The sequence below is a fragment of the Dromaius novaehollandiae genome, chromosome 14, assembly GCF_036370855.1.
Source record: "Dromaius novaehollandiae isolate bDroNov1 chromosome 14, bDroNov1.hap1, whole genome shotgun sequence".
NCBI classification, from domain to species: Eukaryota; Metazoa; Chordata; class Aves; order Casuariiformes; family Dromaiidae; genus Dromaius; species Dromaius novaehollandiae.
The window spans coordinates 11,076,976-11,098,991 of NC_088111.1; the positions used below are offsets into that span (position 1 = coordinate 11,076,976).

Consider the following 22,016-nt stretch of genomic DNA (forward strand, 5'->3'; position numbering starts at 1 on the left):
TAAACAGCCTGATTTTCAAAGTGCATGCTCAGTCGGAGACACTAGGGACGTTCAGAAGATCTGCTTTTGCCATATTAACCAGGGCGGCCAACCCAGGGGTACACAAAGGCACACGGAAAGTTTTGTGGACATACGCTCCACCATTTCTCCCAGGTGCGCTGCCAAGCACCTCGAGCTCCCTTCACAGCTCCAGCTGAGAGCCGTGCGGGGGGAAGAAGCGGGCAAGCGAGAGAGATGTGATCTCCAGGGCAAAGGGGCTGCAGGGGAGCAACGCTGCCGTTTTCCCTAACCTAATCAAGTTCCTTGCTCTCTGATGAAAGACAGCAGCTCTTTACAATTTCTATGCTCAGTTCATCAGCCGTTAAGTGAATGACATCATATGTCAGGTTGCACGTGCAAGAAATAAAGGTCCTTCATTAAAGGATTCACTAAAAGTCCCCGCCCCTCCATGGAATTAAGTACCTGGTTGATTTTCCCCATTACAGATTACACTATTTCCTAACTAAAGTGAGCACAACGAAGATAAGAGGTGGAGAGTCACGTTCTACTCTTGTCAACCATTCTGCACTGAAAAATAAATATTAAATCATACTTTTTAGAACCCGACCTGAGTGCCCAAGCCCAATTTATAAAGTATCTTAGCGGAAGTAGTAGGATGCCAGCCAGAGGCTTCAGAGCGCCAGATTCAGTCCCCTGCATCACCCCAGACCACCGAGGAGGTTGCAGTGACTCTCCGCTGAAGACCTCGTCTTAGCCTGCTTGTGCTTCAGTTCACCCTCTGCCAAACAGGGAAACCACCACGTATTGCACAGCAGTTACAACCTGGCCAAAGCAAGACACTGGGGTCAATTAAAGTAAGCAAAAACTATTTATGGTTAACTATAGAAAGAGGTGACTAGTTGCCACTCTAAGAGTAACTGGGAGCAAAGAACGTGATATCTTACTATCATTTTGTATTTAATTTCTCTAGGACTAACTACATTATTTAACAGAACAACTTTTAACTTAATATATCTGAGAAAATAGAATCTTCAGGGTCTTTTATACTTACTTCATTCAGAGTATAGACACTAAAATTCCTGTTTTAGAGACTCAACTTTGTTATTAAAATGTATGTGCATCATGGCCCTTAAAAATCTCTATTAAACTGAGGATTAGGCAAGGGCTGGAACAGATAGTATATTTTCATTCAATCTCCTTTAAGATAATGATGCATGCAACTTCATATCATTACTCTTTAATGGTCTTAAGCCTATTTAATAGCACAGTAATATTCCAAAAAGAAAAAGGGAATTATTTCCACATTTAATTTTCATCGCAAAAGTGAATGTCGTTCTTTCTATGGCAGATAAGGAGCTAAACCCGCTCGCTCGGTACCTTAACCGGGATATGACTGCATTAGCTCTGCTACATTACAGCAGAGCTAATGAAACAAAGCAAAGTGATTAGCGGCAGACTGCTTGGAGCAGGGAGCGACGCGCGGCGTGCTTCGAGGGACCACCACGCGGGTGCCGTGCCCAAATAAGCATTACAGCTGGTTTGTGCGAGGGAGCTGGCTGCTTCCCCAGCCTCTGCCGGCACAGCCCCCGGGCCTGCGGCTCCACGAGGAGCAGCGTGCGGATTTTGATGCCCGTCCGAGGTGGCAGAGAGCCAGGAGCAAGGGAAGGCAAAGCGGGGACCTGCCCTCGCAGCCGGTCAGCGGTGTCGGCTCCTGCAGCCGCAGGCTGGTCCTGCGCCCTCGCCCGAGCACAGCGGAGGCTCCCCCCACGCTGCGGCCGTGCGGGGACAGCCTCGAAGGAGCAGGGACACGCGGCAGCCCAAGCCGGCCGCCAGCCAGGTGACCCTGCACGAGCTCTGCCCGCCTCCGGCTCTGCTGGCTGCTCCAAAGGCACCAGGCTGGGCTGTGGCTCGCCCAACCACGCGGTACGGATTTGAGACCGACTGGTTCAGGGAGCCAAACCCACAAAAAGTTTCCGGTGATTTTACTTGCTTAAAGCGGCCTACCCTCGCGTTACATGAACGCCAGGAAGGGGACGACGCAGAAGCTGGAGGCTGGGGCGGCGGGGAGGGCTGCGACCGCCTCGTTTGCTCCCTGCTGGCACTTCCATTCGGGGTATCGCAACCCTCTCGAGCACTGCCATCAGCACGGCTGCCCTCGCCTTGCCGTCCTCCCCCGCCCCGGCGCTCCCCTCCGCTTTCGCCACCTTCACCATGGGGAGTGCTGGACTCGCCTCATGGATACCTGTGATTAGTCCAAATTTAAGGTTTTAGTACTTGCTGTTACAGCACCTCACCCAAAATCTCCACGTTTCCCCGCAGGAGCCTGCCAGCCGCACAGCTCGTAGCACTGGCTGCACCGACGGAAACGCATGCCGGGCATCTTTACCCCAAGCCCTCCCTGCGTCACCATCCTTTATAACGAGCACATTTCACGGATTTTGTTTTCCAAGGCCACATAAATCAACAGGATATTTACTATCTTACCCTAAGTATAAAGTTAGCATCGCTATTGCATGGTCAGAGGTCTTAAGGCACTGAAATTAGGTCTACTTTTACAAATGAAGAACAGAAGAGATTTTGATGCCCATACAGACAAAAGCAACTACAGAAAAAGAATAACACGCTATCGTGCTGCCTTTTTTCTATTAGGCCTATGCTCAGAACTGATACCCCATCACTTAACTCCATTCTTTTATTAATCCCCATTACAATATTATCAGGCCCAGTCTACCTAACTGGTCTTTTTTTTTCCCCCTTTTCTTTTTCTTTTTTTAATTGTTAGCATACTTTTCTTCTATACTCAGCCCCTTTCTCAACTACCTCCAAGTCAGGCTGTCTCAGAATATTCCCAACACTCATACTGAACAGGATTTTGATCACCTTAATTCATCTGTTTCCTAAACACATCATTTCTCCTCATTTTTGCAGGCTTTCTGCTCATTTTCGGCAAAGCCAGAGATTAGTCAGACAAGGAACAGTGGAATACATCTTACGCATTATCAGTCTGGTACAGCCTGTTTCTTCCAGAACTGCATAAAACAAATGAATGCAAGCAGCAACTCCGAAATGTCTATGTGGCTTCAAATGCATTAGGAAGTTTAGAGACTGACTGGCTTTTGGTTTGGTTCAGTGAACTGCGGAGTATGGTATAGCTGCAAAACAGAAACCAGTCTGAATTTCAAGTGCTTTCAAAATTCAGTACCACTCACACAGCAAGATACTGAGTTTTAACTTAGGTTCTTCTGCGGACTCCCACATCCTAACTTGAAGCCAGCCAGCCGTGGAGAAACGGTCTTGATAAGAGCTAGTCACGAAGAAGCGATTCACGGGAATCGCAGAAACCCTTTCCTCCCAGCCCTGCTCTCGTCAATATAAAAAAAGTGCTAGAAGGAGCCTCAGTCCTGTAGTACCCCAGGGCTAATCCACACAGGAACGCTGGCTCCGGCTCGGATTTGAATACATGCGTCTTCCAGATGATCTCTGGATGTCAAGTCTAGCATTTTTTTTAATGCTGCACAGCTTTGAGACTTGACCATCCAGTAATCTGGGGAAATAACCGCAAAGTCATGGCACCTTTTGCAGACAGGAAGAGCTGAGCATTCACAAGGCAATACCTACGCTACAAGAGTCTTGTTCTTCTCTCATTTATGCTGATGTAACTCCTGTAAATTCTGTGGATCCAATGGTGATATACATCTGTGGAAAGGAGCACATATTTGGGCTTCCTGACTTTTGTGCTATAAGTGGCGATAACTCACTTTACCTTCTTAAAAAAAATTTAAGAAAAATCACAATTCTCTTATTATTATTCTAACAGAAGTTCCTAGTATTTAATTTAAATTAGAAAAATTCAGATTCAAGTGAAAGCTGTGTAGTTCAGGATACAAAGGGTATCTGAGTCAAAGTTCAGAACCTGTTTCTCTTAATGCAATAATACGGTTGACTTTTTTTCCTTGAGAGTGTTACTATATTCATATTTCAGCTTTAATTAGCTTCTCCAGGATTGTTAGTGCTTCCGCAAGATCCTTTCCTCAAAGGTCTAATTACAGATACCGGATATGTTATCGTAGTGTTTGGTGACCTTTTATAGCAGAATTGACTTGAGCTTCATGCACACAAAAATCCTAGGTGGGGAAGCAAAAGAAGTTACATCAGATGCCTTAAAAAACAAGTGGGGCAGAACGGCCAGGACCTGTCCTTCTGTGCTGGAACTTTATGTTGTATGAATTGCACTAGAGAGAAAATTCTCACTACCCGAGTAACAAAAAAGAACCTGCTTATAAACAGAAACCAAGAGATACTAAATAGTTATTTGAGTTCAGCTGTTTGGGAGAAAAGTTCAAAAAAAAGAAAAGGTACATAGACCAAAAATCTAGGATTATTGGCACTGAAATCTGAAGCATTTAATGTGGAAGATGCAGATTTTATTTGTACAGTAATCTGATGGAAACAAATCATGGAATGGAAGTTACTGTGCCTATAGGCAAAACCACTCACGGACAGGGAGGATATGAAGGTGCCTGAAAGGAGGGGGAACAGATGCTGTGTTTCTGAGTGCTTGTAGAGCAGAGGAGAGGGTAACTGATATTTAAAGGAAGATTTGGGGTTTTTTGCTAACGAGCTTGTTGTGCATAGTTAGTGCTTTTGATTTTGACCATGTCTACATTCTCTACCATCTCAATATATTGGTTAGTTCTTTCACTCTTCTGAGGAAATACATGTACCTTGTTAGGCTGTACTATTCCTCAAAAACTAAGAGCATATCATTGGCCACCACATAACTGTTCTTTAATCACTGCCTCAGTCTAGGTTTTGAGATGCTCTTGAACAGGTCACGTTCCAGCTAGCCCCAACACCACCTGGTAGAAAAAAGGAAGAAAAAAAAAGTGTGCATGTGGGGTAGGTTACACAGCTCTTCTGCACTGGAGGAATTAGTGTGACATTCCTCACTCCATAATCTCAGTATTTCAAATACTGTTCCAAAAATACACTGTTCTGGAATCTCCACAGAACCTGTTAAGACCGATGTTTTCCAAGGCCAAACCATCTGCTGGAAAGAGTCTTCCTAGCTTTCTAGCTTCTGTCGGCTGTGAAGCTGGTCTACAAACCTTCCCTCCTTGGCCACACAGGCCCCCTTCCCGGGGAGCCGAGATTCCTGTGACACAGGAAGGGCAAAGCCAAAGTTTCTCTCTGAAATACCAAGCACAAGGCAGAACATCGGAAACACCAGGTCGCATTACTACTGGAAAAGAAGTTCCCCCCCCCCCAAGGATCTAAGAACATCAGGTTCTTTGACTGTCTAAGGGAAACGTCATCTTATAGTATGAAGATGCTTCTGAAAAAAAGATCACCCTTTGAAGATACTATAAAAAGACAGTAAGGATGACTACTGCCCATGTGTATAGAAACGCTTAAATCTAGTCAGTCAACTTTACGTTCTCACTCTGCAACTTATTTAGTAATACAGGACTTTGCTCTTCACTCAGGAATAAAATGCCCCTACCTTTTTTTTTTTTTTTTAAACTTATCCATTAATTAATGAGGTTGCAACGGTATAAATGATTTAGAGTGAAGCGCTCTGACAGTTTATACATCGTGAGTAATGCCATGTCAGACTCTTTGATATTTATATTCAGATGAATGGCACATAATGTGATGCACATACTAACGATGAACATAAATATTTAGTATTCCAAGCAAAGCCTACTGGTACAACTAATTTGGCCTTGACTTTGCATCTCCCTGCAGTCTAGCCTACCCGCTATTCACGTAAAGGCATATTTCCAGAGAATCCCTATCAAATGTATTTACAAGTCCTCAATGCAGTAACGGCTTTTGGCAAGCATTCTTTTTCCTCCTCCTCAGAGTGGCAAACTCCACCCATATCACTCAACAAATCCCTGGTGTCTTTAACGTCCAGCTGAGTTTGTAGCAGCAAGAGCCCCAGATTTGCCAGAACCACATTGTTTCGGCAACATTGTCTGCCAACACCTGCATGGACCCTCCTCCTCCTCCACACAGAGACGCAGCCTTCCTCCACCTGCTCACTTGGTGACACAAGAGGAGGGTGGGAATGGTGCCGTGCCACCCTCCTCAGTAACTCTGTGAAGAATATTTTGAATTGTAAGGTAAGGGAAAAATCCTTCCCTGCTGCTGTTCACGCTCTGCTCTCCTCTGTTCACAACAGCAGATAATAACTGATCACAAGGTTTGTCACCCATTGCCCCCTCCCAGCTCCAGCGAGAATTTCACTCTTCCTTGGCAGTGCTGGAGAGGAGACCAAGTGCAGCTTCCAACAGCTCTGTAAATTCAGGACTTACAAAACACAGTTTAGAAATAGTTATTGCTTTCTCACTTATTGTCCCCTTAGATATTGCTCAATGTAGGTTATTTTTGAATAGTTGTGGTTAATGCTGCCATGACTATGCTGCAACTGTTTTGTCTAGTGCTTAAGTCATAGAGAATTTTTTTTCCCCAAAGCATTCTAAGTAGCAGCTGATAAATAAGGCTATAGTTAGATGTTAAGTTAATTAGATGAATTCAATTTTATTTGGAGTAGTAACTGTTTATGTTCATCTTCAGCCATGCACGCATGCATTTACTCTCCTCAAACATCCATATGTTTGAGTTTTACAAGTATTAATGCTCCAAGAAAAAACATTTCAAAAAAGTTTTCACCGATTTTTTTGCAAAAAGTAAAAATTTTAATGGGCATAATAATTCCTCAGAGAAATGGACCTTATAGTTGCTACGCATACTGTTTCCACAGACACCCATGCAAACGGCACAAGCACAACAGAAAGGAAGCCGAGTAAAACCAGACATCTGCCTATTCACACAGGCTCATCCAGCATCAAGAACTGAAACAATCCTATACCATTTATTTGACCGCTTGCAACAGAGCAAGAAGAACAAGCAATCTGGAATGCTTCACATCAGTTTCATACTTGTATGGATTTGGAAACATATAGTAAAACAATACAGTAAAGGAAAGCACAAGCTGCCTGTATATAATGTATGAACAGGGTAAATCCATTGAATGGATAACTATTTATTGAAAGGTACTTTGCTCCAACGTTTTCCAGCCAGAATCTCATCTACACTCTGTCCATGTATTTCAATCCATTTCCCTTTAATCCTAAATGCAGTACAAAAATCTTTCCAACACAGCATCATAAGGGCAAAGTTCATCGCTGGCAGAGGGATAGCAGGCAGCCAAAGGACAACTTAAGTTTCAGTTAAATTAATCAAATATTAAGTAGTTTCTTGTCAAGAAAGTCCCTAGAACCATTTTTCAAATATATATTGGCTTACCTGCACGTTAGTTTACCTTTTTCCATTCTTCTGCCTTCCTGCATATTAGGTGGATTTTATGAATTCCTTTAAATGCACCTTATTCAAAAACTGCCTCAGTTCCCTTTGATACGCATTCCTGATGTCTCAAGCTGCCACATTTTGCAAGTACATACATAACTGTTCCGACAGGCACCAATTCCAGCGTCTTCCTAAGAACCCGCCTCGTACGCAACTTCTTGCTCTCATGGTGAGAATGATTTGAGCCTGCCCATTCAAACAGCATGGCAGGTTTTTGATGTCCAAAAAGACAACTAACTAGTTATCTTCCCCTGATAAAAACTGTGTCTGCTTCTCCAAATAATTCTGTGAAAAAGATGTATTACAAAGACCCAAAATGGAAAATATGTTATAAAGAAAAAAAGTTGCTTGATGCAAGCATTATATAAAAAACGTTATATAATCAAGTATTATAAGCATATAAACAGATCACCTTAACAGATGGACAAACAAGACCATAAAGGTAGATTAAAAGAAAAATAATACACACCCCAAAAATACCTTTTGATTTCAATGACTGCAAGAAGCAGGCAAGAAATGTGGTGCCATGCCTTCCTAGCAACATCCCTGCACACTTCCAGTTACAAACAAAAACATCCACAATGTCAGTCGCAAATTAATAGACATGTATATAGCATTGGGAGGTTCAGCTATTAATGAATATGTAAGAATCCAAGCAGATTAAAAGAAAAAAGAAAAAAAAAACACCCACACCTTTCATCACAAATCATAATGGAAAAATACCTTTGGGTGCATCTCAGGGATCTATAGAAAGTGGAAGGTATATTCACTTCCCAGTATTTTTTTATTATTTGTATTATACTCTAACACTCTAACTTTGCCTTCAATCATTATGCAGTCTAAATAGGACAAATGGAAAGACACCAAAGTGTTTGCTGAAGGAGCTGAAGCTACAAATTTCATAGCATTCTGCAAACACTGTTCTCTTCCTAATCTCCGATGCACTTGCACTGGCTTTCCCCAGTTCAGCATCATTTACAGATACAGTAAGACATCCTCTATTTCATTACTGATACTCATCAAGGCGACACCAGCAAGGCTGGCCTAGTGGTGACCAGCATGCCAGGACTAACCAGACAAATTCTTACCAGTTACACGGGGACAGTGCTCTTCTCAAGCTAATTAGCTCAGGTGAAAGCTGTGACTAGTTCTCTTAAGTACAAGTCTGTCCTTATGCAACTGTACTGCTTTTGGGGCCAGAGCTAGTAGTGTCTATGCCCACTGGTACAACAGGCCAACACGGACTTACCAGTTGCCCAGTTCCAGTTAGGAGTTCTCCTTCCTGTGCTCCACTGTGTAGAACGGGTAGGACCTTCAAGCCAAAGAGGTCAGCAGTGAGATGGAGGAAAGGGGGCTAAGCTTGCAGAGTGGTGCGAGAAAAAGCATGTTCCACAGACATACAACACGTTCACATAGTGGATAGTAACCCTCTAGACTGAGAGATGCAATAGTTAATCTTGCGCATTACAAGTGTCAAGGTTCTGCTTCGGTGGGTTTCAGCGATCAGTTGTTTTAGCAAAGTGAGAATCCGCAGATCCAGCACATTAAAAGAAATTCTCCACCAGTCAGACCCACTGTAACAGAGAAAGCAGGATCTCACAAGAGGAGAGATGCTAGTCCCACTGTTACAGTAAGCACTGCGCCAGGACATATGACCTCCCTTCTGTATTACGGAACGTAGTAGACAATAACATAACACATTGTACAACAAGAGAATATGAGAGAGAGGGAGGGTCGGAGGGAAGGAAGAGATAACTGAGAAAGTCTCCCTATTTCTATCCTGAGCGCACCTTGTATTGCTCGCCAAATAATAGCTCTAACATTTCACTCCGTTCTTTGTGTAAGCTGTACTTACTGAATGAAAGGGCAGGTTTCTGGGTATTGCTCTCAGCAGAGTAAGAGCACAGGGAACATTTTTAAGTGTCACCTTTGAGATTTTGCATCTTCACTGCTTGCTTGTCTGTGTTCCTAAGGACAATTAATAATCTTCTTTTTGAAAAGGATCACTTTTATTAACATGGACAAACCACAGAAGCAGTTTCTGCCCTCCATTTCTCAGCCATTCTCAGGAAAACTGGAAGATTTGATTAAATCTTAACATCCAGAACAGAGAAAGAAGAAAAAGTAAACATTCATCCATAGTCCTGCTCTTTACCTATGTTATGATTAGCTCTGCCTGGATGCAGTATTTCATATCATTCATCCTTAGTCTAACAAGCTCAAAACCAAGCTTGGGATACCACCCATTATGAAAAATACTTATTATTTTATTTCAAGGAAACTGAACTAAATACAGAGTAACCAGGAAAGGCATTTTTCTTGCCTAAACACAGGGTAGGGAAGCTGCAAGTTGGTATCTACTCGGGTAGGATAATAATGAGCTAGCAGAGTATAATCCTATATTGGCAGAGGCCTAATCACTTTTATCATTTTGAATAGCCTTTTTACAATCCAGTCACACCTGCATGAGCAGCATATTTCTATATTTATCCATCACTAATCTATAACTCTTGAATGAACTGAACTCTCTCCCTCATTAAATTTTGTCATCCTAGTTGTCATGTGAATAAGACTCATTCCATGCATAGGCATAAATAAAGTCAATGTTCATTTAGTCACAACATGTACAGAACTATTTAATGTTTGCTGGCTAACAGAAAAGTTGTCAACCTGCTATTCAAGCAAATGGTGTAGCGTGTCCTACTCTTTTAAAGATTATTTACAATGCAAGATATTTGCATGAATGTGAATAATGAGATATTTGGCCTACATTAATCCAACACAGATTTATTAAACTTCTCCCCTATCTCTTAGTGCTGACATTTTTCAGTGTGAATTTTCCTACCAATACGAGTGACTGGCACTACGCATGACAATGCTTTACATCAAAAGATTAAGGAGCTCAATCTGTTTAGCTTGTCACAAAGAAAATCAAGAGGTTACAGAACTATGGTGCCCCTTCGCAGGGAGAAAATACCAAGTGATTAAAAGCTCTTCAATATAGTGGAGATGAGCACACAAAAGTCAAATGACTGGTAATGAAAGCCAAACAAAATTAAATGAGAAATAAGCAAAAATGTACAAACCTGTGAGCGTGATTAATCTTCGGAACTAGTTATGAAAGTAGTGGGTTTCCCATCTTTTGATGTCTTCAACTTTGGTCATCTTTGTGGAATAGAAGCTTTAGACAAAGTTGCTAGCACAATCTACGCAAGCACCTTAACTGCCTTTGAACTTCAAGGGGGGACTGGAACAGACTTTTTCCACTCAGGGAATAATCGATAGAAACCTAAACCCAAAATATGAGCTCTGAGAACACACTAAGAGTAACATGCACTGACACACATGCTAAGAATACCGTGCCAACGCTCAAGGCTGCCTCCTGGTAACTCAGTTCAGTCTTGCAAACGAGTCAAATCCTCACGAATCTTCCAGACTGCTCATATCTTATCAGTAAGAGCAATAGGTCTTGAGGTCACATTAGCTCCCCACTCATACTAGTGCACGCTGTTCTCGTCTGCAAGTTCACACAGGTATCACCAATACTTATTTGGCCACTTCTCTCGATACATATGAATGAGCAAACCCAAGTGTCTTCCTGTCACCTGCAGCAACTCTGCTGCCACTGCACCAGCACAGAGCCAGCGCCGTCTGCACGCTGCGCTCGGCAGCGGTGCACGCTAGCCAGACTGAGAAATCTAGTTTTGCTGTTCTTGAAATCAACACATACAACCAACAGTAAGCTTGCTGGGCAGGATGCCTCTTACAGTCATACAGTTCTTCCCATAGCACAAGCAGGTATCAGTAAGAACTGACTGACACACTTCCAGTATATAACTCACAGGCACTCGACTTGCATGGACTATTGCTAACACCAGCGTGACAGCCAGATGGTATCAGAAGAACTCGGGTACTACCTCTCTCACCACTGAACGTTTTCTCCAAATTCTTCCTTGACTGTTACTTCAGGCCTTAACACAGGCCAGAGAAGAAAACAGCACTGTTTTCTGGGGCTCATAGAAGATTTAATGAATAATAGGTTAACATAACTTCACTCTGGCAAAGGCAATAGAGGGAAAGTGAGTATGTTCTGAAAAAAAGGCATGAAGAAAGTACCATAATGTCAAACACCCTCCTACAAACTAAAAGGTGAAATTTTGTCAACGACTCTCTCTTTCCACGTTCTTCCTTCTGTTTTCTGGTGTTGATTCCTGCCCTCTCCCCAGGTCATCTTGGAATACATCCGTGATATGCCAATTATTAGCGATCGGGCTCAAAAAACTTACTACTTTGTATGATCTCAATTGATCCAGTAAAGAATTCTTTGAAAACTACAATTATGATGATTTATAGCCTAATTTTAGTTGCTATAGCATTGAGAGCCAGACTTATGACTGAGGAAAAAAATCTCCCACTCACTTGAAATTCAAGAAAAGGTTTCAGTATTGCAGGAGAAGGCTGACTGGCTGAAAAGCCATATTTTAAAGTTTACAGCTACTGCTCCTAGTTTGGTGTTGCTATGGCAACAAAGAGACAGTCTATCAGGTTTAAGGTTTTTTGCAGACATTATAGACTTCTGAATGATACCACTCAAGAACATGGTTTCAGCCACTTTACGACAGGAATCCATCTAACCAGTTTATTACCATAAGTACCAAGTTGTCATTCAAATTTCTCCATAGTTTTAAAAGCTGCAAGTTTTTATTAAGATAGAAACTACTGTGAGGAATTAAGTGCATTTTAACACAAGCAATGAGTTGTAATGCAAGAACATCGTGTAGGCTTTTATGGCCGGCAACAGACATTATTGCTACCCTCCCCTTTCTCTTGCCTTCAACCAAGTTTAAAGAGCGTAACCTTGGCCACAGCACCTCATTGCACAAACTCTGTCCCTTGGGCCATATAAACAAATAAATCAAGTCAGATCTAAAAGCAGACGGGAGAACCCTGTTTTATCTCTTCATTCTACATATATCCAGTTATGAGAGAGAGAGATCCTCAAAGCGCTAGTGTATATATGCACAGTACCCTGTATGAAAAGCAATACTCATTTTACTAGTGAAGATAGGAAGGCTGTCTTTTAAAACCTTGTCTCCAGTTCCAAATGCTTCACCACATATTTCTGCATGGTTTACAAGTGCTAAGCACCACTGTTTCAGAAGCAGCTTCTTACGCTTGCACCCAGCTTCACCCATGTCAACATGTGTCTTTAGAAGTCACAAATCAAGCTCCTCAGAAATTCGATAATGGCATAAAAATACAATTTTCATGCCAGGAAAAATGCCTGTTATTAATACTGTATCTTGGAATTTTGTATTTTCAAAATTGTTTCTTTTGAGGTAAAGCCTAGCAAATTAATTGCCTTTCTATGCATAATTACATCTTGCCGCAGCAGCATAGCCAAAACTCTACTGCTGTACCAGTACTTTACAATAGCACTTATTTTAAATGCTGTTTTCATCCTTACTCCTTTGAAATCTGACCTGATTTGAATCTGAATTCTGGAAAAGGCTCCCATTTTGCAAATTGCCCTTGTAGACTTCTCCATTTTTGACCTCATTGCCACGTCATCGGCCAGAAAGGCACTTTTCCAGGAGCATTTCAAATAGAAATGCTGTAGTGTCCAGTGGCCAATTTAGCTCATTTGAAGCACACATTTCCTACAAGTGGTCTCTGGAAGCCATCACTTCCCACTTTCAAATAGTTGAAGTGGACGGCTTCAGTCAACACCCATCCCCTCTCCATGGTCCAGCTCTCTCCCCCTTACCCTCCCTCCAACCTCTCCCCTTTCATTCAGTAGATCCATTTTCTAAAGCGCGGTTCAGCTAACCACATGCAGCACCTCTTGCAGAACTCCTTTTCATAACAAAGTTGGACTGGAAAGAGCAGAGAGAGACACCATTTAAACCTCCCAAATTCAATATGGCCCCCTGAGCAGGTTGTCATTGGGAACTAAGTTTTGGCATTCATGTTATCACCCCATGCAGAACAGGTCAGTAAAGCAGAACCCAAAGGTTCACTGACAACGCCAGCAAGTCTCCACCACGCACGACCCAGCGCACGCCTGGGCCTGGGCTCCCGCGACCCACGTTCAACTGCGGCAGAGACTTCAGGGAAACAGCACCATAAGCTTTCAGGCATCCTGACTGCACGGGTTGTTTACGTTTGTCAAAATATGCTCTCAAGGGGCTGCAGGCATTTTTCTTTTTCCTGCAGAAAATTCTGTTTTTAAAGAGCGCTATCAACATGCTGATGAAGGTAGTCTACTCACTCCTTTAAACTTCTTCCATAGCTGTTGAGGCAGAGCTTACAGCAGTCTTAGCAGATGAAGCAGAAGTCATTTTGGTTTCAGACTTCGACGACAGAGCTGAACAGATATCCAATGGCACAGGAGTACATTTTTGGTTCAGGTATTTGTCTGGCAGTAACAAAACTTCTTGAGACAGCTAGGCCAATTCCCATTTTGTTTTGCATTCCCAGTTACCACCCAGCATTACTGAAACCCTCTTCCCTATATGAATTATTGTTTGGATCTATATTATCTCTCTCTCCCTAGTCCCTGTACTACTAAAACCTTTCTCTCTTTCAGACCTCACTAGATCCAGAATCACTCTCCAAGACAGCTTCCTCCGCTCATCTCTGCCACACAGAATCCAGTATTGACTGGAAAAAAAGCAACAGGGTTCAACTAATGATAGAGGAAAGCAGTGAAACCACATTATTAGTTGTGGGAGCCCACCCATCATCTCTGCTGATTTTAGATTCCTCCAAGCAGTTGAAATCAAGCCTTAAAAGTGATTGAGAGAGGGTCAAGAGTAAACAGCATGCACAGAGATATAGGTTAAAAAAAAGGAAGGCTTGTTTAACAAATATTTTAATTTGTTTATGAACTCCACAAAAATTAGAGATAATTTCTATTTCACCTCTAAACCTCCTATATCTCATGAACTGAAGCAAAATGTAATTTAGGAACTCATTTTGATCCTTTTCTCAAAGCTGTGTGAAAATCACATTTCCTCTTTGAATACAAAAATTACCATGTATCGGTCACATTAAGGAAGAGCTACCATCAGCCACTTGGAATTTCTCTGGTAGCATGTAATTGCTTTGCTCAGCAACATTGAGTGTGTCGTCTTTTGAAAATCGAACTGAGCAAATCAATATAACCTAACAATTATTTAGCTCTGCGTCTAATTCCTTTACACGCAACCACAACTCTTCAGAGATCTCAATGAAATTCACATGCAAGCATCGCTCCGCTTAGCTTCATCTCCTTCCGGGTATGTTTCTCAACTGAGGAAGAGAATGTTTTTAAGCACATACCTATTTATGACTGATATAAAACTAGTATATGCCCATTGCTGCTTCTCCCATTTTATAAACATCCTTAAGCCTGTGGTACCCATGGCTGACACAATGCGTTTGGTTGACATTTGGTTAAACTAATCTTCGATGTTGTTTACTCCAAGCAATTTTGGAAGTGCCGCTAGGATTACTGCAATGAAAAGTAACACAAAGCAGACTCCCAGATACCTCACAGAGAACAGAAGTGTCCCATTCACTGCAATAGCAAGGATAAAAAGGCTGCTAAAGAACTTTTTATTTCTTACCACTGAAACTGTACTTCACCATAGGACCCTAAGTAGGTCAAACGCACAGAATACATGCATACAATATGTACTGTTCTCTACGGGAAGTTATGCTCCTGTTTAGTTTAACCTACAGCCTTGTATGTGCCATGCTTGGCTGGATCAATGATCTCAACATGTCATCTCTCAATTTTCATTCTTTCATCTTTTTTAACCCTCCTTCCACCCCCTCTGAACACCACCCAGTTCCATTTCCTAAGCAAACAGCCATTTTCCTGAGCACTTCATAGGCGGTTAGTGCAACCACACAGTGCTTCTACTTCAGCACTGCACGGGAAATGGGGCATTACGTGGGATAAACAATGCATTTCAAATTCCTAAGGTTTCGTGCAAAAACCCACACTTTCATGAAGCACACACACACACCACACTTTTTTTTAATCCAGTAAGCAGATCCAGAAAAGACAAAATTCTTTTTTTTTTGAATTACCGTAATGGGGGTGGGATTATTATGTTTTCTACAAAAAAAAAAAAATTTTTATAAGCCACAATGAAATCATTATGTATTTCCTTCAGAAACATACTGTAGCAGTCCAAAGTACATTACCCAGAAGAGACCAGCTAGACTGCTAAAAGACTTCAGTCTTAAAGAGGTTTTTATTATTTACCTCCACCTCCCCCCCCACCCAAGTTTTCCCAGTGGCTCTAGTCTGTAATAGAGTATTTAGCTGCAGAACATCTCGTGTAGCGTTGTTGGTCACAGTTACTGATAAGATTTGATTCCTACTGGTTTTAAAAGCCGAGTGACAGGCTTTGTCAGCGTGTCTGTGACCTTTCCACGGCAGTGGCCCAGGAGGAATTGCGTCAACTGCTCCAACCTGTCAATGAGCAGCCACCGCGGAGCCAGCGGGAGAACAAGCCTTGATGCCTGCAGTTAAATAACAGCACCTCAGGAGAGCACGTTTATGAAGCAGCTAAAGGGCTGAAAGGTCATTCCCAATGAATCTCCCCTTTCTCAGAAATAAGCACTGTTGTTTCCCAGCAGCTCCTCTGACTGGGTCAGGCTGTTACGCAGCAGCCTGGATCTGAAGGTGTACAATGCTTTGGAAGAGAAAGTCTATTAACAGAGACGAGGTTTTTTTCATAATTTATTATACAGGTAAGTAGTACCAAGCTTCTGACAGATGCTCACAAAGCCCAGGGGCTTTGACCCCTTTAAACTGCCCAGGTAACGAAGGCACTCTGAAGCAACCGCCCTGCCTGTCTTTTCACACGCGCGGGCTCACTGAGGTGTCGTGCAAGCGTTTCTGCATCTCTCACACACCCTGAGGGCCAAGAGTCTCCAAACACCCACAGCGATTACAGCATTTCTCCCTTCAAACATCCTACAACCAGAGTTTGCAAGCCTTCCAAATTTTGCCACAAATTCTAGGAATCAAAACATTCTTCCCCAAGGTTTGTCCAGAATGACCTTGCACAATCACCAGGCTTCGTTAAGGTGACACACGGCATGGGCCTGGACTCAAATAGCACTGAGCTCCCCTCTAACCCACTGAACTGGTCGCACACTTTACTGTTAACTCCTGCAAACCCTATGTAGCTCCAAGAAGAATCCATGGGTGATAAATGTGCCAAATACCACTTTATTGAGCAAAACCTGGCTTTCAGGAAAATTTAAAAAGAAAGTAGGATCCCCCAGCTGAGGACGTGTTGTGTCCTGAGCCCACGCTGTAGGTAGGCAAGTACAGGCACAAGAATGCTGTTGTATGTTTAAGCCTTCTGAGATACCTCAGGGAACATCACAACAGTCATCCAAACACACAACAGTCATCCAAACACACAACAGTCATCCAAACACACAACAGTCATCCAAACACACAACAGTCATCCAAACACAGGAACCCTCTCTCGATCACAGTTTTCCGCTTACCTTCCCAGACTGTGCTCTGCCTCGCGAGACTGCTCTTCGCACCCCTGACGGGTGCCACGCTGCCAGTGCTCCTTGTGCTGCCTCTTGCTTTCAGGGTGCCGTCTCTTGGTTTTCTTGCTACCCCCTAGCTGCTTCTAGCTGTCTCCATACCTGTTCAAATGACAGATAAAAAAATCAAATTGAAACCACGTCTCTGTGTTCACACTCATTCTAGTCTCCCCTTAAGCGAAGGCACATTTAGCGGTTTATGCTGCACTCAGCCTGAGTGAGGAGAGCAAGCACGGATATCAGTCTGAATAAGTCCACTGTGATGTGGACTTATTGTCCTAAAATGTACCCATCCTTCAGCCTAACAGGAATATCCAAAAGCTAAACAATATTTTCTAACCATCTAAAACCTGCTATGAGCTGTTTCATTTCCAGCTCCGAGTAAAGAGCAAGCGTCTCAGAAGCAGCTCTTTTACTGCAAGCAATATGAGCTTGAAGTAACCCACATCAGATATTTTACATTTTTATTTCCCTGAATCTGCCATCTTTGACACTTTTTTTCCTTTGTTTACAAGCTTTTCTAATCTAGAATAGCGTAAGAAACTGCTGGAGAGTGCACACAGCAAGGTCTAGCTGTGTAGTCTGGCAATAGTCTTACAATAACTGCTTTTCCAAACCCATTAGTATACTGTCCTGATGTTCCAGTTACTATATAAGAAATGAAGTAAAGCTTAAACTGTACAACTCCCATAAAAGCCTGGAGCTGGCAATGCACTCCTCAGCACAATCACGCTTTTCAAAAATGGATTTTTTTATCCTAGTGTTTCATTTCCAGTCAATCAGGGTCTGTATTTATAGATTATTTTTCACATACATTACCCAGTGACTACTCTTTCTATCTCTGCTCTGGTAAATATTTTTGCCTTGCGCAAAGGATATAACGGCAACACAACCAAGATGAACTCTGACATTACAGTCTCGTAGCTGAGATGACAATGACATACAGCAAGATATTATAGCACTATAGTATCAGAATCGTACAGTAAGTTTGAGTTAGGGATGTAACCTAGAGTTTTAGAGTCTCAGTCCCAAGAAAACAAAGATAAAAGGTCCAGCTCCACTGTTATATACAGCCAGGTTTATTCATTCAAAATCGTATGCCACGTCAATTAAATTTAACCTATCGATTCATCATATTACAGGCGCCAGCTCCGGTGCCTTTGCTGGTAACTTGTCCTGTTTCATGCAATGCAATGCAGATCAATAAGGAGGCGGTACAAATTACGTACATGGTGCCTATGTGTCTAGCTAAGAAAAAATAAATATGTAACTTAGAGCTATTAAACTGTTTTACTGCTTCTAAATGGACATAAGTATTATATTGTATTTCCCAGGTGATGTAATAGAAAGGTTTGGCTATTTAAACTGCTATGCTTACTTTGCTGCTAAAACACTGATGTGCTTTTTTAATGGGCAGTGGGACATTGCTCCCAGCAAGTTCTTGGTTAATGGGAGCAGTCTCACATCAGTTTTATGTCCAAAATAGATATAGCTCAAAAGTAGAACATAACCAGTCTCTTATGAGCAAAGAATTTTTTCTTCTTCTCTGTTGATGGCAAATCTTCATTTCCCTTTTAGGTGTTAATCCAGGCTCTGGGAAATCAGACATATTTAGGAGGCAGAGAACAGGTTAAGCTGCTCTTTATTCCAGCAGTTTTGCACATCCATCATTTATGCCTACACTCTCAGCCGGATTCAAAGCCACACCAGCTTAGCTAACAATACTAAGGTTTCTAAACAGCTAATGAACTCTGTGAGTGGACAGAACCGGTATGATTCAAACTTGTCTTATATTGAGTTTCCTCAACTTGGTGAAGAAGGCAGCTTAACGTGCAATTAAGATTCTCTGCACAAGTTGTTTTGCTTGCTATGTAAGCTTGTTACTATTATACCATAAAATGATAAATGATAGCAACTAATGCAATGGAGAGTCAGAAAGGTTATGGGAAAAACAGACTGCATCCAAGTCTCAGTCACTTTCAGGACTGCAAAAGAGCAGAACAGCACATTTAATGTCATACTAGTCAGTTTGTTAACATGATACAGGAGGACTATTTAGAGATGTAGAACTTCAGTAGAGCGAATATTGAATTCCCTTAGTAAGGGAACTATACTGTGCTGTTCTTACTTGTAAATTTATATAAGGTGTTATAAGTTTATGTATAAATAACAAAGAATCAGTCTTGCGATTCAAGTAATCCATACAAATTCTATCACAGTAATAAACTCTCTCAAAATTTTATCCCTAGAGCTCCGAATAACTTCATCTGATAAGGAACTCAATAACGCCATCAGTCAAGAGCCAGGAAGGTGGGATGGTAACTGGGTTTGGAAGTAAAGGTAATGAAAAACTACAGATGCAACTCTTCTAAATGGAATTGATTCAATGAGAATGGAATGCACAGAATCATTTCAGCCTCATCTTTTCTACATCTTCCAGAGTTAAAATACTTCCAAATTGATATGCTCGAAACCATAGTGACTACCTTGACTTTCTAATGTAATATCTTTATGGGTAGAATCCTGGAAAACAAAAAAAATTATTGGCACATGGCAGTATTATTTAATCTAAATTGGTCTGCAGGCTCAAAACACTTAATCAAAATTCCTATGGAATTAACCATACTTAGTAATGTAAGGATAGAATTTTAATAACCTCGAATTAAAGCGGGGACAGCTGCAGGAGGGAGACTTGAAAGCTGAGCTACTTATTTTTCTCTTTCAAGGAGTTCCAAGTTATTCTTAATTTTTAACACAGTAAAGGACCCCAAGTCATGGCAGAGATAAGTTTGGTGGATACTGTGCAGAACAGGATAAATTAAAGATGCTTCTTTCCTCCAAAGAACTTCCAACTTAAACATGAAACAGCAAATAAAAACATTGAGATATGAAGAAACAGTACTTCTTAGTGAAAACTTAGTGGCTTAGTACAAAGTTTCCCACATTTTTGGCAACAGAAGTATTTCAAAGAAAGATTTTGTGTGCGATAGAGGGGTGGGCTTGTATACCAGCCCAACGTGGAAAATTTTCAAATAGTTGGTTCATGCTGACAGACAGGGGAGCGAGGCTAGAGAGAAAGGCTGGAGGGAGGCCAGGCTCGGGCAGAGCGGGAGAGCCCCGCTGGGGAGGGCCGGCCTGGGCAGTGCCCGACCGCCCATGGAAGAGGGCGGAAAGCCAAGGAAGAGCAGCATGATGCTCAAAGAAACTGTCTCAGCAGAATACAATTACCTTTACAATTGTGGATACTGTTAGCTAGTATTAATAGGTCTTTGTAGATCAGGAACAAGAGGAATAAAGTGAGCTAGTTACTGTAATTTCTCCTGCTAAGGCTCTTACCAAGACTGGGAAAAAAATGCATCAAGGAAAAAAATGATATTTTTGCCATATGATACGAATGTGATATGACACTAATGACACTAAAGCATCACAGTGAGTTTTATTGCTTTTCCTAGAGAAAATTCATAAATTCTTTGTTTTAGCAAAATTAAGAAAAAATGTGACATAATTTAACGATAGTAAAATTATAATTGTTTCCCTATCACATGCTTTGTAATAAACATATTTTTCTTGCATTCAGCAACCACCACTCTGGGGAAGCTGCACTGAGTCTATTGGATATGTTCTCAGCAGGCTCCTGAACCACCTACTTTGGTAGGGGGAGATTGTGTACATCAGCTCTCATTCAAACCAATAATATGCCCAAGCCACACCTGACCTAGGAATTTAGGACGTGACTTTCTCCACATGCTTTAATATATGATCCTAAAATTCTGCTGCTGGGAGTACCTTCTCCTTTGCTTGCTTGCTTCCGTTAAACTCGCCCGTGCTGACAGTTACACACCTACTGCACTTACGAACAGGGTTAACTTCATAAATTACAGCTCTCCCCGCAGCTGGAGGCTCCCCGCAGCGCCCAGACCAGCACCGCCTGCACCACCGCTAACAACGGCTGCGGCGTCTTTCGGCAGCAGGCCGCGTTCTGCGGCGACGAGCAGGGCGTCAGTCCAAGCGGCGATGCAGGTTTCCGAAGACTGGGGCAAGGGGCAGGCCTGGACCAGCAGGATCATCGCGTCTTTACCACCAGGTTACTTCTCCAAGATCAACAGAAAATGGACTGGCAAATCAAGCCAGGCCTCGAAGCGTGATTTCTGAAACGGGGAACGGGTTTCAAAGGTGTGTTGCCATGCTAAGACGCAGAAAGACACCTCTGGGGCTTTTCATTCGTACTTCAGTAAATTCCATGCCGAACTTCCACAGATGTCATTGGCCTCGAGATGCCTCACCTGTTTGGGCCTTTTCAAAATTTCATCCTTTTAGACATGTATGTGCATACAAAACATGGTCTTTGCATAAGTCAGAGAACCCATATAACATCAGGCACGTAGCTTAGGTACAAATGGCCTTTGGGAAGCACTTCTCTGTACGGAGGACACGGGCTTCTAAGGTGCCCTCAATTTTACCTCCATCTAATGCCTGAAGCTGTCAAACATGACCAGAAAAAAAGCACTATTCTATTTGGATTTCTTATCGATCCATCTTCTACCATGAATGGGATTATTATTTTCTTTGATTACTATTTTCTTTGACCTTAGAATAGGGAGACATTTAGAAGCTTTCCAAAAACCAATTTTCTATTATTCAGAGACAGATTTGAATTTATCGACTCGGAACAAGAACTATTTTTTTACCTTTGATTTTTCAGGATTTTTTTTTTCTCCCCCCTTTCTTTTCTGTTCTTTCCCTCCCCTCCCCTCCTAAGGTGAACGTAAACCTTAGGCGGCCTGAGGAGCTTTTAAATGTTAAACAAAATCCATCAGCTTGCCATGTCTGTCTCAGCAGAAAGTCTATATCCACTCCAGCATCAAGCACCCAAGCATGGAGGCTACAGCAAGAGCCTGTACAAAATGTAGTAACAAAGTCTGAAACTGGTGTGAGTTATGGTTTTCCTGAAAACCTGCAGCTGGAACCAACTTTATCTAATAAATTACAGAGGCTCTAATCAACCTGGACTAAATTTTGAGAGTATGAATCCAAAGTGCAGCTAAGTGAAATTTTTGATCATTTTTGCTGTGCAG

The 22,016-nt window shown here is 42.1% G+C and overlaps 1 long non-coding RNA gene across 1 annotated transcript in view; it reads right to left on the reverse strand.

The window, feature by feature from the left end:
• The window catches only part of LOC135329943 (uncharacterized), a 158,204-nt gene that overhangs the window by 102,060 nt on the left and 34,128 nt on the right, over positions 1 to 22,016 (reverse strand). The window contains exon 2 of the long non-coding RNA XR_010391613.1: positions 16,894 to 17,043. This is a non-coding gene — a long non-coding RNA (uncharacterized LOC135329943). The remainder of the gene's footprint in view (positions 1 to 16,893; positions 17,044 to 22,016) is intronic.